The sequence below is a fragment of the Procambarus clarkii genome, chromosome 82 (genome assembly GCF_040958095.1).
Source record: "Procambarus clarkii isolate CNS0578487 chromosome 82, FALCON_Pclarkii_2.0, whole genome shotgun sequence".
In the NCBI taxonomy this organism is placed as follows: domain Eukaryota; kingdom Metazoa; phylum Arthropoda; class Malacostraca; order Decapoda; family Cambaridae; genus Procambarus; species Procambarus clarkii.
The window spans coordinates 21912542-21927112 of record NC_091231.1 but is presented as its reverse complement, the minus strand read 5'-3'; positions in this window follow the sequence as shown (position 1 = coordinate 21927112).

Here is a 14571-nt window from a genome sequence, read left to right as displayed (position 1 = left end):
TCTTCCTTGAGCAACAATGGAGCTTTACCACTGGTATCACAAAAGCATGTGGAACTTCATTCCACTACTCATCTTCTCACAGCTTGAGGTTCCCTTCCTCACTGTATGGCTGCTCTCCCACAGAGCTCAGTACCTTCCACAACCTTGGAGTCTCATCAACTACTCCTCTTCTGCTGGTTTCGAAGTTCTCAGCAACTCCTTCCCCAGACAAACCTGCAACCCATTGACACGCCAATACAAATGTTCCCCTATAAACACATAAACGAAATAAACCACACAATATGTTTACACCCAACATTCCTCTGCTCTCTACATGCTGTGAATGTGGACTCCCCCGTTTGGGCTGGTCCATCCTCCGCCCGGCCTGGCGGCCCACGAGGCAGCTACTCCGCCAGGAGCTGGGCTCCCTCAGTCACCTGCCAGCCTTGGAGACGGACGTCGCCCCGCCCTCCAGGACGTTCCTCCATCTTTACTCTCTTATTTTAGGCCTTCTGTCTTAATAAAATATGCCTAATGTATCAATAAACATTCGCTACGATTGATGGACACACAATCAACTATAGGCAATCACTGTAAACTGGTTAAAATTGTGCTTACCACAAAAGGATCTCCCACAGGACGCTCCTCGATGGGGCGGCGACACTCATGGCGCCTCAGGCTACCCACAGAACTGCTTTAACTTTGCCCCTCAACACCTTCTGCAGTTCCTGACGTGAGCTGACATGCCTCCTAACTTATTCCTATTTATTTATTTATTTATTTATTTATTTATATATATACAAGAAGGTACATTGGGTTTGTGAGAATACATTGGATAGTACAGTATTTACATTCTTGTAAAGCCACTAGTACGCACAGCGTTTCGGGCAGGTCCTTAATCTAGCAGATAATTTTAAGTAGGTAATTTCAATCAGAATTGATAAATGATAAAGATACATTACAAGAGAAAAATGAGATGAGAGAGATAAGTAGGTATATTAAAGCACATTGTTATATTAAAGCTCTGATTGATTACATTGACAGCTTGATTAGTAATTTAACCAAGGTTAATAGACACCATACAGCAGATTGACAGCACATATAAGACAGCAATCCTCAGTCGAGACGTCTGTCCACTTCCTTCCTCTTGAAGGAAGAGGACAGGGGTTCTCCTCATCAAACAGGGGTGCCTCTCTAACAGGGGCTCAAACGGAGCACGCCCTTCCCTCAGGATTTCTTCAGCTCAAGTGAGCTCAAGCGAGCCTCACACCTCCAGCAAACTCTCCACATCTTAAATCAAGTCATCACTGCCCACATTCTTAAATTATCTGTCAAATCCAACCAATTATTTTACATATGTATCTTCACCTCTATATTTCCTTGACCTTCTAGTCAGGTCAGGCCTGATAAAAAAATTCTCAAAGGGGAGACTCGTTTTTCAGCTACTTGGGATCATAACACTCAGGCAGCGAGGGGGTTCAGAGACTACCTTGCAGGCCCCATGGCGATGGGAGGGCCAAGAGTAGTTGTAGCAGTGATATATATAACCCTCAGCCAAATGACAGAAGACCCTGGCAAGAGTATGACAGAAACAGCATGGCAATCAACACTATAATTGAGAGAGCAGCCACTGCTGCCTGTTGAAATAGGTCCCATCTGCTCATCATGAGGGACTTCAATCATGGAAAGATAGACTTGGAAAGCTAGGAACCACATGGAGGTGAGGAAACATGGAGAGCTAAACTATTTGAGGTGGCGACAAGAAACTTTCTAAGTCAGCATGTCAGTGGTCCCACAAGAATGAGAGGCAATGATGAAGCAATGAGACTAGACCTAGTCTTCACTCAGAATGGCTGTAACGGGGGGTGGGGGAAATAGCTCTCTCTTGTTCATTATTCCACCCCCAGTTAACTAACGAGGCCGGGTGAAACACCTCTCTTTAGTCCGTTATCCCGTCCCCAGTTAGTCAACTATTCTAGAGCACCCTCTAGAGTTCCTACAGCAGCCTCTCTCGTTCAACACCTTGTAACCTACGTATTTGACTACCTAGGTGCGGGGACTACAAGGCGCCGTAACTTGATCGGCTACCCGAAACTCTAGAGAGAACTCTAGAACACATTTCACTAAACGAATCTCCACAAAAAAAATATCAATGCTAACAGAGACAAAATACTAGCTTAACTTAACTATACCGTTCCTAATCCTAAGTACTTAAATAGCCATTACTCCCACCCTTAACCTACAGCCACCTACATGACCCTCGCTTCTCCGCGGGTTCACAACTCCAAACTTTTGCCACCCCTGTGACCAGACTATCTAACGTCGAGCGTCCCCAACGTGAAGTCTACTGACATACTAAGCCTCCCCCTAGCATGCTGTACAATACCAGTACACCTCGGGTTATTGCGCTCAAATGGAGTAAAACAGTCGATCGCAATAATCTGAGCAGAACCACCACTTAAAACTACTTAAGAACTACACCTCAGTTGATAAAGTTGTCGCACACAGCTAGCTTGCTTTAGCAGTGTTGCAAAAACTTTATTTTCGGGGAGCTGTAGAGCAGAGAGAGATGCAATAGGAGACCAGCCAGCAGAGCGGGATCACCAGAGAGGCTGTCAGCCAGTGGGGCGGGATCGTCTCTGTCAACTACAGACCATTCCCCCCCCCCCCCCCCCTTCCCTCTTAATCCAGATATAGGGAGACACTTGGTGAGTTGAGCATGAAAGGTGACTTGGTCGTGTTTACAAATGTTGTGTGAGGATCAGGGGCAGTCAAGTTGTAGGGTTCTCGAATTCTTGGATGAGGACTCACTTTGCATATTAAATCTTGAACATTAAGTTGAATTGCTCAAATTATGATACTTATGTAAAATATAATTGATGAATTTATTGTTTAAATTGTCTTTTAACTTTGTTCCCTAGAGTTTTTGAGACAAGATGAGAAAAACCTCTGCGGTTACTGGTTTCTTGATTTTAATGGGTACATGATACAGATGGAACATACTAATAATGACCTCTTGATAACATCTTGAGAATATTGTGGTACAGACTAGTTCCATTCCTTGTCTTGTAGGTACGGACAAATGAATGGATGGTGGTAGCATTTCTTCTTCTACTATCTACTCTTCTTCTTCTACCTATCTACTCCTCTCCCTCCAACCCTCTCCAAACTCACTTTCAATTGACGACCCTCCTCACTCCTCCCACCTCTCTACCTCTCTCACCCCAAACCCTCACTAATTACTTCATTATTCACCTCTTCCCTTTCGTTTCTCTTATACGTTTGCGGCAGTGAAGTGTTTTCTAGAGTTCTCTAGAGTTTCGGGTAGCTGATCAAGTTACGGCGCCTTGTAGTCCTCGCACCTAGGTAGTCAAATACCTAGGTTACAAGGTGTTGAACGAGAGAGGCTGCCGTAGGAACTCTGGGGGGGGGTGCTCTTGAATAGTTAGCTAACTGAGGACGGGATAACGAACTAAAGAGAGCTGTTTTCCCCGGCCTCGTTAGTTAACTGTGGGGTGGAATAATGGACAAGAGAGAGATATTTCCCCCACCCCCCGTTACATGACTCCGACATAAGGGGGAAATCAGTTTCGAAGCCCTCGTGGGAATGAACGATCACAGTGTACTAACGTTTGAATATCTGGTCGAAGAAGGGTTAATGTACCCAAAGAAGGGCCCAGAAAACAAAACGCCGGCATTCCAAAAGGAAAACTATGAGGAAATGAGAAAATTCCTAACAGATATAGCTTGGGAACCAGATTGTAGGTAAAACGGCCCAAGACATGATAGATTTTATCACACTTAAGTGTTAGGAGGCGGCAGACAAGTTCGTCCCAGTGCAAAGGGTAAGAAATGAAATGCAGACGAGAAACCCATGGTGTAATCAAAGATGTAAGTTAGCAAAGCAACTAGGTACAAGGGCTTGGAGGAACTGTAGAAATAATAGGACACTAGTGAGCAGAGAAAGATACCAGAGCACCACGAATGAATATGTCAAGGTGAGAAGAGAGAGGCAGAAAGTCAATATGAAAATGGCATAGCAAGTAAGGCAAAGACTCATCCTAAACTGCTGCACTGCCACACCAGGAGAAAAACTACAATGAAGGAACAGGTAATAAAACTGAGGATGGGGTAGACAAATTCACTACAAACGACAAGAAAGTGTGTGAGGAACTCAATACGAAATTCCAGGAGGTCTTCACAATAGAGCAAAAGGAAGTCTCAGAGATAAGAGAGGGAATACCTAACCAAACACCACTAGATGAGTTTGTGATTCTGGGGAGGTGAGGAAACATCAGCTAGAGTTAGAAGTGACAAGGGCTATAGGCCTGGATGGAATCTCACCATGGATACTAAATAAAGGAGCAGAAGCACTGTGCCTACCACACTCCATGGTGTATAACAAATCATTGGTAACAGGTGAACTGCCGAAAGTTTGGAAGACGGCTAATGTAGTCCCGATATTAAAAAATGGTGTTAGACAGGAAACACTGAACTATATGCCAGTGCCACTAACTAGCATACCATGCAAGGTGTTGGAGAAGATTGTGCAAAAAATCTAGTGGAACATCTGGAGCAGAAGAACTTACACCCCTAACTGTGTACTCCTTCAAGAGGAGTGAACCCAGAAGGCGTTGATGTGTGAAGCCTGTTGTATTACTTAAAATACTCAAGTCATGACTGGACGAAGCCTTGTGAGGCATTCCTATAGCGATTTTGTTGGCGGCCTGTGTGGTAGCCATTGATGAGGAACAGGACCTGAGCTTCCTCACGCCAGAGAATTCTGCGGTTAGCTAATATAACAGCTGTCACAGTGGTTGTCTGTGTTTGATCGTGTGCCCAGCGATCATGGCAAATGTTTATACATGTAGGAGATATATTTTATTGTGACAGTGAACTCAAATAAGAAGTTAGAGAAAAGAGAACAAGCTAGTGTGAGCGGTGATACATCCACCCTCGCGAAGATCAGTGCATGTCTGAAGGGGGAAGCCCCCGAACCTCACGGCTGGGGCAGTGCCCTCCCCCCACACCAAGCGACCCGTCGAGACATGTTCTCAGATTGGCCTCGCCCAAGATAGGGGAGTACCGTCGCTACGACGCAATAGTGTTTAAAGAGATGTCGGATTGAGGAGTTTTATTTTCTGTGAATACATTTAATTGTGTTTTGTTAGGAAAACGTTTATTATGGCATGCTGATGGATTTGCAGGTTTGTGTGGGAGAACTGCAACGTTTGTGTGGGAGAACTGCAACGTTTGTGTGGGAGAACTGCAACGTTTGTGTGGGAGAACTGCAACGTTTGTGTGGGAGAACTGCAACGTTTGTGGGGGAGAACTGCAACGTTTGTATGGGAGAACTGCAACGTTTGTGGGGGAGAACTGCAACGTTTGTGGGGGAGAACTGCAACGTTTGTGGGGGAGAACTGCAACGTTTGTGGGGGAGAACTGCAACGTTTGTGGGGGAGAACTGCAACGTTTGTGGGGGAGAACTGCAACGTTTGTGGGGGAGAACTGCAACGTTTGTGGGGGAGAACTGCAACGTTTGTATGGGAGAGCAAGAACGTTTCTGAAGGTGAAGTAGGACTTCTAGTGAGGAATGGAACTTCGTGGACCTAGTGAATCTTCGAGCTGTGTAGGGAAGGGAAAGGGGAGTATCAGGGGCGGGGGGGGGGGGGGGGAAGCGCCAAGCCATTACGACTATATAGCACTTGGAAGGGGTCAGGATAAGGATTTGGGATGAGACGGGGTGGGGGGGAAAACAGGAATGGTGCCCAACCACTTTGACGGTCGGGAATTGAACGCCGAGCTGCATGCAGTGAGATCGTCGATCTACCGTCCAGCCCAAGTGGTTGAGTTGTGTAGGGAGCTACACGTCGTTTGTGTGAAGTGTTTGGAGAGAGCTTCATTGACCTTTAAGGAGGGCTTCATTGCAGCTGATTGGGGTGCTGCAGGGGTGCCTTACATATTTTGAGGACCCAGATGGTGATTGTAGTAGGGGGACTGCGAGTAATGGAATAGAGGATCATAATTATCTTGATATCTAAGGGAGTGCTTGAGTGCATTTTTGGCATGAAAGGCGCAGAGCAAGGTGAGAGATTGATGCTTTTTGTAAAGTAGGAAATATATAAATGTTATATGAGTCATGTATTGCAGCCTAAAGCAGTGAAGGAAGCAGAAGACTGTGGACTGAATTTTAAGCAGCAGCCTGATGCAATTATAGGCTGGAGACACAAGGTGGCATTAGAGTGTTATTAGTTGGTAGTCTCCTAAGAGGTGATTGTATTGTTTTATAACCATTTCCTTTATGTATATTGTGTATGTTATAGTCTAATAAATATTATGTTTGTTAGCTGGCTTTTGCTCTTCTCCTGGTGAGGCTTCCTTGTTAGAGAGAGAGAGAGAGAGAGAAAGACACGGCTATAACTTGGGTAATAATGGAATATAACCAATTAAGGGGGAATGAGAGATCATCCCACAGTAAGGAGAGTGCAGGGTGTCACGGCGGCTCATGAGCGGGTGTGTACACATGACAACTAGGCCGTGTGAGCCGTACCCCTGAATAAAGGTGATGCTGATCCCCCTCTCCCTGAACCGGAGGCTTACCAGGGTGATCTTATAAATAATTGCAAGCACTCCAGTGTCTACTGCTGGTCGACCGACGGTAGCAGGAGTGTGGCTGCAGAGGTCGGCTGTTCGTTCTGTCAGGGAGTGTTTGGGACCTCTGTTCGACGGAAACGAATATCAGGTTGGTCCTAAAAACCAAGTGCAGGAATTAAGAAACCTCTCCCAACTCCCCTCCACACTCCATGATAAGGCTGACTCCAAACACAATTTAAAATGTAGATACGATAGAGCTCGAGAAGCTCAGGAATCTGTTCACCAGTAGAATGTCAAGTTGAGAGGCGGAACCAAAGAACCAAAAGTTCAACTCTTACATGCACAACTAGGTGAGTATACACACACACACAGGTTTAGAGGTGTGTACTCACCTAGTTGTGCTTGCGGGGGTTGAGCTCTGGCTCTTTGGTCCCGCCTCTCAACTGTTAATCATCTGGTATACAGATTCCTAAGCCTACTGGGCTCTATCAAATCTACATTTGAAACTGTGTATGGAGTCAGACTGCACCACATCTTTACTTCATGCATTCATTTGTTAAGTACTCTGACACTGAAAAAATTCTTTCTAATGTCTCTGTGGATCATTTGGGTACTAACTTTGCACCTTGGTCCCTTTTTCGTGTTCCGCCCGTGCTAAAGAGTTTGTCTTCGTCCACCCTGTCAATTTCCCCTTAGAATTTTTGAAGGTGGTTATCATGTCTTCCCTTACTCTTCTGTTTTTCAGGGATGTGCGGTTCTGCTCCCTTAGCCTTTCGTCGTAGCTCATACCTCTCAGTTCCGAGACTAGTCTGGTGGTGTACCTCTGAATCTTCACTAACTTTGTCTTGTGTTTAACAAGGTATAGACTCCAGGGTGGAGCTGCATACTCTAGGATTGGTCTGACATAAGTGGTATACAGGGTCCTGAACGATTCGGTACACAAGTTTCTAAAGACAGTTCTTATGTTGGCCTGTCTAGCATATGCTGATGATACCCTTTTGAAGCAGGTCTCTGGGGACAGGTTCGATGTGGTATCAACTGTCAGATATTTCTTTCTATTTGACTCTTGCTGTGGGGAAATCTGGCTCTTGTTTAATACTAATAAAATGTATAATTTTATGAATGCAAGATAATGATTAATTCTAAGATAGCTCGAAGGACCAGAATGCATTATTAAATGAGAGAACCAGTGATTTATGGATCTATGATTATATGTGAATAAATTCTATTAAGCAATGACTGTAAATTCTATACATTCTAGAGTCATAATATATATGTGTAACATATATATTATGTAATAATAATAATGATAATATGCACACATATAGATAATGAGAAAATATGTAATGCAAGAAATACTACTGCAAAATAAAGATCAATAATTAATCAATGCAATATAGTATATATGGACACTAAATAATAAAAATACTATCTACAATGAAAACTGATTATGTCTCAGCTGTGACAGAGGGACGTAGATGTAGTCCACTGTACAACAGTCTGGAAACAGCTTGAGATAGTGATACTTGGAACACGTGAGGGTATGGCGATCACACGCTTCCTCAGTGGTGTTGCACCATGCTGCAATAATTAAATTCCATAATTTCCACTCCAAACTAGTATTCACACACATAAATGTAATATCTAAATATTTGGAGGGGTTATTTTTATCGCCTGCAGCGTCACGACAAGGCACCTATATTAGTTATCATTTGAGCTCAAACTACAACTGAAGAAGGTAAAAATGCCTGCTGAACTGGAGTCCGTGATTCTGGTAAGCTGCGTCCTCAATCTGAAGTCCGAGAGTGTACGGATGACTTCTAGATTGTAAGATTTGTTGGGACCGCTTCGGAACACCGTACTGCTAGTTGATCTAATATGGCGAGAGTCGCCTTCCTTCCTGCTCGGGGGACGCGCATGCGCATTAGCTGCCAGTGGGGGGCCCGAGCATAATTATATTGATTTACTAACGCTAAATAGGGAAGGAAGTGTTTATGAATACTCTTTATAGTTCAATTAAATAATTTATGTTGTGATGTTTGATTCTCACAGTGCAGGTCAATTAATGTAGACTGCACAAATAAAACAAGACTCGTTTGGAGGTGGAAATAATTTTAGATTATGATATTATTTACTAGAACAGCGATCAAGCTGGGTAAAGGAATTCCAGTAAACTGTTGTATACTAAATAAAGTAAACCTATTACTAAATAATTATCCTTGATAAAGGAAAGTAAATGGTTGGAATTCTGTTAGATCTACAGATATGTGGAAATTTATTCTCCGTGGGTGGCTGACGCAACACTGCACAATTCTAGGAGAAATTACATGATGTTCCACATCCTAATGCAATGAATTCTGTGATACTAAACTACGGATTAGTAGTGTTAGTTAATTATTACACTTTGTACAGGAAATACATCCCATTGTACTAAGGATTAGTAAATGAGTATGAAGCCTAATACAGGAAATACATCCTATTGTATTAGGGATGAGAATAACTGTTGGAAATTTCCAACACTTGCTGGATATCACCTCCCAGATGGTACATTGTGTTCAACTTTCTGCTCCATTCGCTTAATTTCATTACGATACACTTCCCTGAGTTGAACTTTAGTAGCCATTTTCTAGACCATTCCACCAGTTCGTCCAGGTCGTCCTGTAGTCTCTATCTATCTTCATCTGTCTTGATTCTTCTCAGAATTGTTGTATCATCAGCAAACATTGAGAGGAACGAGTCTATACCCTCTGGAAGATCGTTTACATATATTAGAAACAGGATGGGTCCAAGTACAGAGCCTTGTCGAACCCCGCTGGTGACATTTCGCCACTCTGATGTCTCCCCCTCACAGTTACTCGCTGTTTCCTTTTGCTTTGATTTTTCCCTTCCCTTACTGCTTAGACTCCCTTTTCCACTGGAGCACCTTAACTTTTACTCCTGCCTGTTGCTCCTACTTATGTAACAGCCTTTTGTGTGGTACTGTGTCAAAGGCTTCCTGATAGTCCATGAAAATGCAGTCTGCCCACCCTTCTCTTTTTTGCCTAATTTGTGTTGCTTGGTCATAGAATTCTATTAAACCTACGAGACACAATTTACCATCTCTGAACCCCTACTGGTGATGTGTTACAAAGCTCTTTCCCTCCAGATGCTCTACGAGCCTTTTCTTCACGACCTTCTCCATTACCTTGCATGTTATACAAGCTAGGGAAACTGGCCTGTAGTTCAATGCCTCTTGCCTGTCACCATTTTTGTATATTGGGACAACATTGGCTGTTTTCCATCATTCAGGTAGGACTTCTGTTTCCAGTGACATGTTACACACCATAGAGAGTGGCACACTTAGTGCCTCTGCACCTTCTTTTAGTATCCACGGTGAGATTCTGTCAGGCCCAACAGCCTTTGTCACATTCAGCTCCAACAGATTCCTTTTGACCTCATCATTGGTGAGGTCAAATTCCTCCATGGTTGCATGGTTTGCCTCCTCATTTACTGCAGGGACCTCTCCTTGTTCTATTGTGAAGATTTTCTGGAATGTCTAGTTGAGTTCTTCACACACCTTGTCATTCTCTATGTATCTATTCTCCCCTTTCCTAAGTTTCATCACTTGTTCCTTCACTGCTGTTTTCCTCCTGATGTTTGGTTTGGTCTTAGAGAATGACTCGAGATGTCATTTTCATACTGTCTCTCTGCTTCTCTCCTCACTCTGAGGTACTCATTTCTGGCCCTCTGGTAACTCTCCCTGCTCTCTGGTGTTCTGTTATTCCTGTAGTTTCTCCATGTTCTTTTACTCAATTGCTTTGATACCGTATATTCCACACTGAACCACGGATTCTTCTGTTGCTTCCCATTTTTCTCTTTTTGGGACGGGATAAACCTGTCTGCAGCTGCCTGGCACTTCTGGGTGACATAATCCACCATATCCTGTATAGTCTTTCCTCTGAGTTCTGTTTCCCATGGTATTCCCATTAGGAAGTTCTTCGTTGTCGTCATATTTTCCTCTTCGGTATTTTAGTCTTTTCCCTTCCAATCCCATCCTTGGATAGGTTATCCCTACCTCCATCAGATACTCAAATGTCAATACACTGTTGTCACTCATTCCTATGGGGGTTTCAAATTTGACTTCCCTTACTTCTGCCTCATTCAAGCTGAATATCAGGTCGAGTCAAGCTGGCTCGTCATTCCCTCTCATTCTTGTGGGTCCCTTGACATGTTGGTTCAGAAAGTTTGTTTCTTGTTGTCCCTTCCAAGAGTTTAGCTCTCCATGTATCTTCACCTCCATATAGGTCCCAATTCTCCCAGTCTATCTTTCCATGGTTGAAATCGCTCATGTTTAAGAGTCTGGAACCATTCCTGCAGGCCGCTGAGGCTGCTCTCTCTGTTACATTATTGGTTGCCATGTTGTTTCTGTCGAACTCCTGTCTGGATTTTCTGTCATTTAGTGGAAGGTTGTAAATGACTGCCACAATTTTCTAAGGGCCACCCATTGTCTTAGTTCCTGTTATGTAGTCTCTTAATCCGTCGCAGCCCGGAATCTCGATCTCTATAAAGCTCCAGTCCTTCCTTACCAGCAGGGCCACTCCTCCTCCTCCTCTCCCTTTCCTCTCTTTCCTAACTATATAGTAGTCTATTGGAAACACAGTATATGTTATGACTCCTGACTATTTTGTTTCTGTGTGTCCTATTACGTCTGAGTTTTCTTCATGCACCCTTTCTTCCAGTTCACTTGCTTTGTTGGTAACCCTATCGATGTTTCAGTACATTACCTTGAAGCTCACTTTCTTATATCCATTTTCACCCTCACTCCCCTCTAGTATAGGAAGCCGTTCCGTAGGGATTGCAACTTGGGTAGGCTCATCCTCCTGTGAGGTAGTCACCAGCGGTTCTTGGGGGGGTGGGGGTGCTGGAGGGCTTAGAAATTGCCCTGGCCTGCTTGGGACAGGAAAAATTCCTAGGGGTTGAGGGGCAGGGAGTGCTAGAGATTGGAGGCAGGGAGTGCTTGGGGTGAAGACTCGTCCTCCTGTGATGTAGTTAACAGGGGTTTGGAGGGGGGGGGGGGAATGAAGGGCTCAGGTCTTGTGTGGGCCTGGAAGAAGCAGGCAGGAAGAAGACCAGGGGATGGGAAGGCAGGGGGATCTTGGGGTAGGAAGGGAGGGTGGATTTGGGTGGTATGGTAGGCATTGTGATGGGCAGGGAATGATTTGTGCTTGGGGGGGGGGTCTCCTATTTGGTGGTGGGTTGGGGTGTTGCAGTCCCTTCTTGGGTTCCTGAATTGCTGGGTAGGGGTTCCTCACTTCCCTCTGGGATTGCTGGGTTGAAGGTTGAGGTTCCCTGGCTCCCATCTCTCAACCTGCACCTTTTCCTTGGATCTGCTGCCCCTATTATCTCTTCCCTGGTCATATCCCTCTGAAGGAATACCTTTCTTTAATTCGTTACATATTTCAGTTAGCTCTTTTTTACTGGGATGTCCTCTTTTATAGACTCATTTCTAAGTAATACCTTCAACATCCGATCTTTGTCTTTGTTGTACTGGTCAATCTGAAAAAACTTTTCTAAGTCTTTTTCAGCCCCTTCCTTTCCAATCTACTATAGTATTCCTGACACTGCAGCTTTGTCCTTAGTCCTCCATTCCTCCCTTGTGGAACCTTCTTGTTTCTTAATACCTACTACTACTACAGCTCTTTCCCTTTCCATTAGCTGGCTCATGCATCTAGCTGCCTCCTGTGAGGTTACTACTTTCATTAAATCTCCCTTGACTGTAGACATGGTATCTGGGCACATCTTCAGCACGTCAGCAAAGGTGACACCCATTGTAGGGTTCCCTGCCATTGCTACATCCCCTGTTACCTGGGGGATTGTTGCCTGGGCCAAAGTCTGAGGAGATCTTGTTCTTAGGTTTTTTATCCCCCTTTTGCCCTGCACAACGTTCCTTCTGCAGGTTTACTTATGGTTTCCCTCATGTCCTTCAATTCCCCACTGATTTCCCTCCATGCACGAGCAGTCATCTTCATGAATGACACCCTGTTCCTCTCCCCCACCTGCTGGATCCTGTATTCAACTAGTTGTATTCACTTAGTTGTGCTTGTGGGGGTTGAGCTTTGCTCTTTTGGCCCGCTTCTCAACTGTCAATCAACTATTACTAACTAACTAACATTTTTTTTCCACACACACATAAACCCAGGAAGCAGCTCGAAACAGCTGTCTAACTCCCAGGTACCTATTTACTGCTAGGTAACAGGGGCATTCAAGGTGAAAGAAACTTTGCCCATTTGTTTCTGCCTGGACTGGGAATCGAACCCAGGTCACAGAATTATGAGTCGTGCGTGCTGTTCGCTCAACTTCCAGACCCCTGTGTGTGTGTGTGTGTGTGTGTACTCACCTATTTGTACTCACCTATTTGTGCTTGTGGGGGTTGAGCTTTGGCTCTTTGGTCCCGCCTCTCAACTGTCAATCAACTGGTGTACAGATTCCTGAGCCTACTGGGCTCTATCATATCTACATTTAAAACTGTGTATGGAGTCAGCCTCCACCACATCACTGCCTAGTGCATTCCATCCGTTAACTACTCAGACACTGAAAAAGTTCCTTCTAACGTCTTTGTGGCTCATGTGGATACTCAGTTTCCACCTGTGTCCCCTTGTTCACGTCCCACCAGTGTTGAATAGTTTATCCTTGTTTACCCAGTCAATTCCTCTTAGAATTTTGTAGGTAGTGTTCATGTCTTCCCTTACTCTTCTATCTTCCATTGTCGTGGAAGCCTTTCACGCAGCCTTTCCTCTTAACTCATGCCTCTTAGTTCTGACCTAGCCTAGTGGCATACCTCTGAACTTTTTCCAGCTTCATCTTGTGCTTGACAAGGTACAGGCTCCATGCTGGGGCCGCATACTCCAGGACTGGTCTGACATATGTGGTATGTTCTGAGCTCTGAGTAATTCCTTACACAATATTCTAAAGGCCGTTCTTATGTTGGGCAACCTGGCATATACCATTGATGTTATCCTCTTCATATGGGCTTCAGAAGACAGGTCTGGAGTGATATCAACCCCCAGGTCTTTCTCTCTACTCATATTCGGTATTCATGAGCGAGAACACGAAAGAGGACCTGTTAACAAGGAAGAGAGGTCTAGCAAATGTACAGATGTTCAAAAAAGTATTCTTGCAGAGGGATATGACAAGGGATGAGAGAGTGAGGGCAGCAAATGCGAGGAGAGAGAGAGCACAGGAAAAGAGAAAGGAATCAGAGCACCACAACCCTGAACCCTACAATCCCAGAGGGGAGTGGGGAACCCTCTTCAAACAGTTCAACAGCCACAGGGAGTGGAGCACCACCCTCACATTCTACCCAACAGACACCCCTACCTGCCCCATCCCCTGACAGCCCCCACTAAGTACCCACCTTAGGCACCCTCCCCCTACTTACCCCCTCCTTCCACTCACCCTTCTCCCCAGGACCTCCCTTCTCCTCCATCCCCCAAGCCCTTCCTACTCCCACATGCCCTCCCATCTCCTCCACCCCCCATACCCTCCATTCTCCCAAACCCCACTAGGCCCACCACTTTCCCCCACCCCACCTAAGCCTTCCCCTCTCTACCACTCCCCTTAACCCTCCCTTCTTCCTCACCCCTCCCTTTTCCCCCACGTCCCCAAGCCCTCCCCCTTTTCTGCCCTCCAACCCTCCCCCTCTCACCCACCCCCTCTCCCCCCCCCCCCCCAAGCCCTTCCTCCTCCACCAGTTTCCCCATACCAGATCCTCCCAGCTCCAGCACACCACAGATCCCACAGGTCCACCCCCCCCCCCCCCCGAGGAGAAGCAGAAGAGATTCCGTTTCAGGGTGATGTACTCGAACATAGATGGGATCATAAGTAACGCAAGTTAACTAAGGGAAAGAGCACAAAAAGTGAATCCAGATGTAATGGACACACTGAAACAAAACTCTTAGGGATCATAACGAATGCTGATTTTCCCCAATACACAGTAATAAGGAAAGAGAGGGAAGGTAG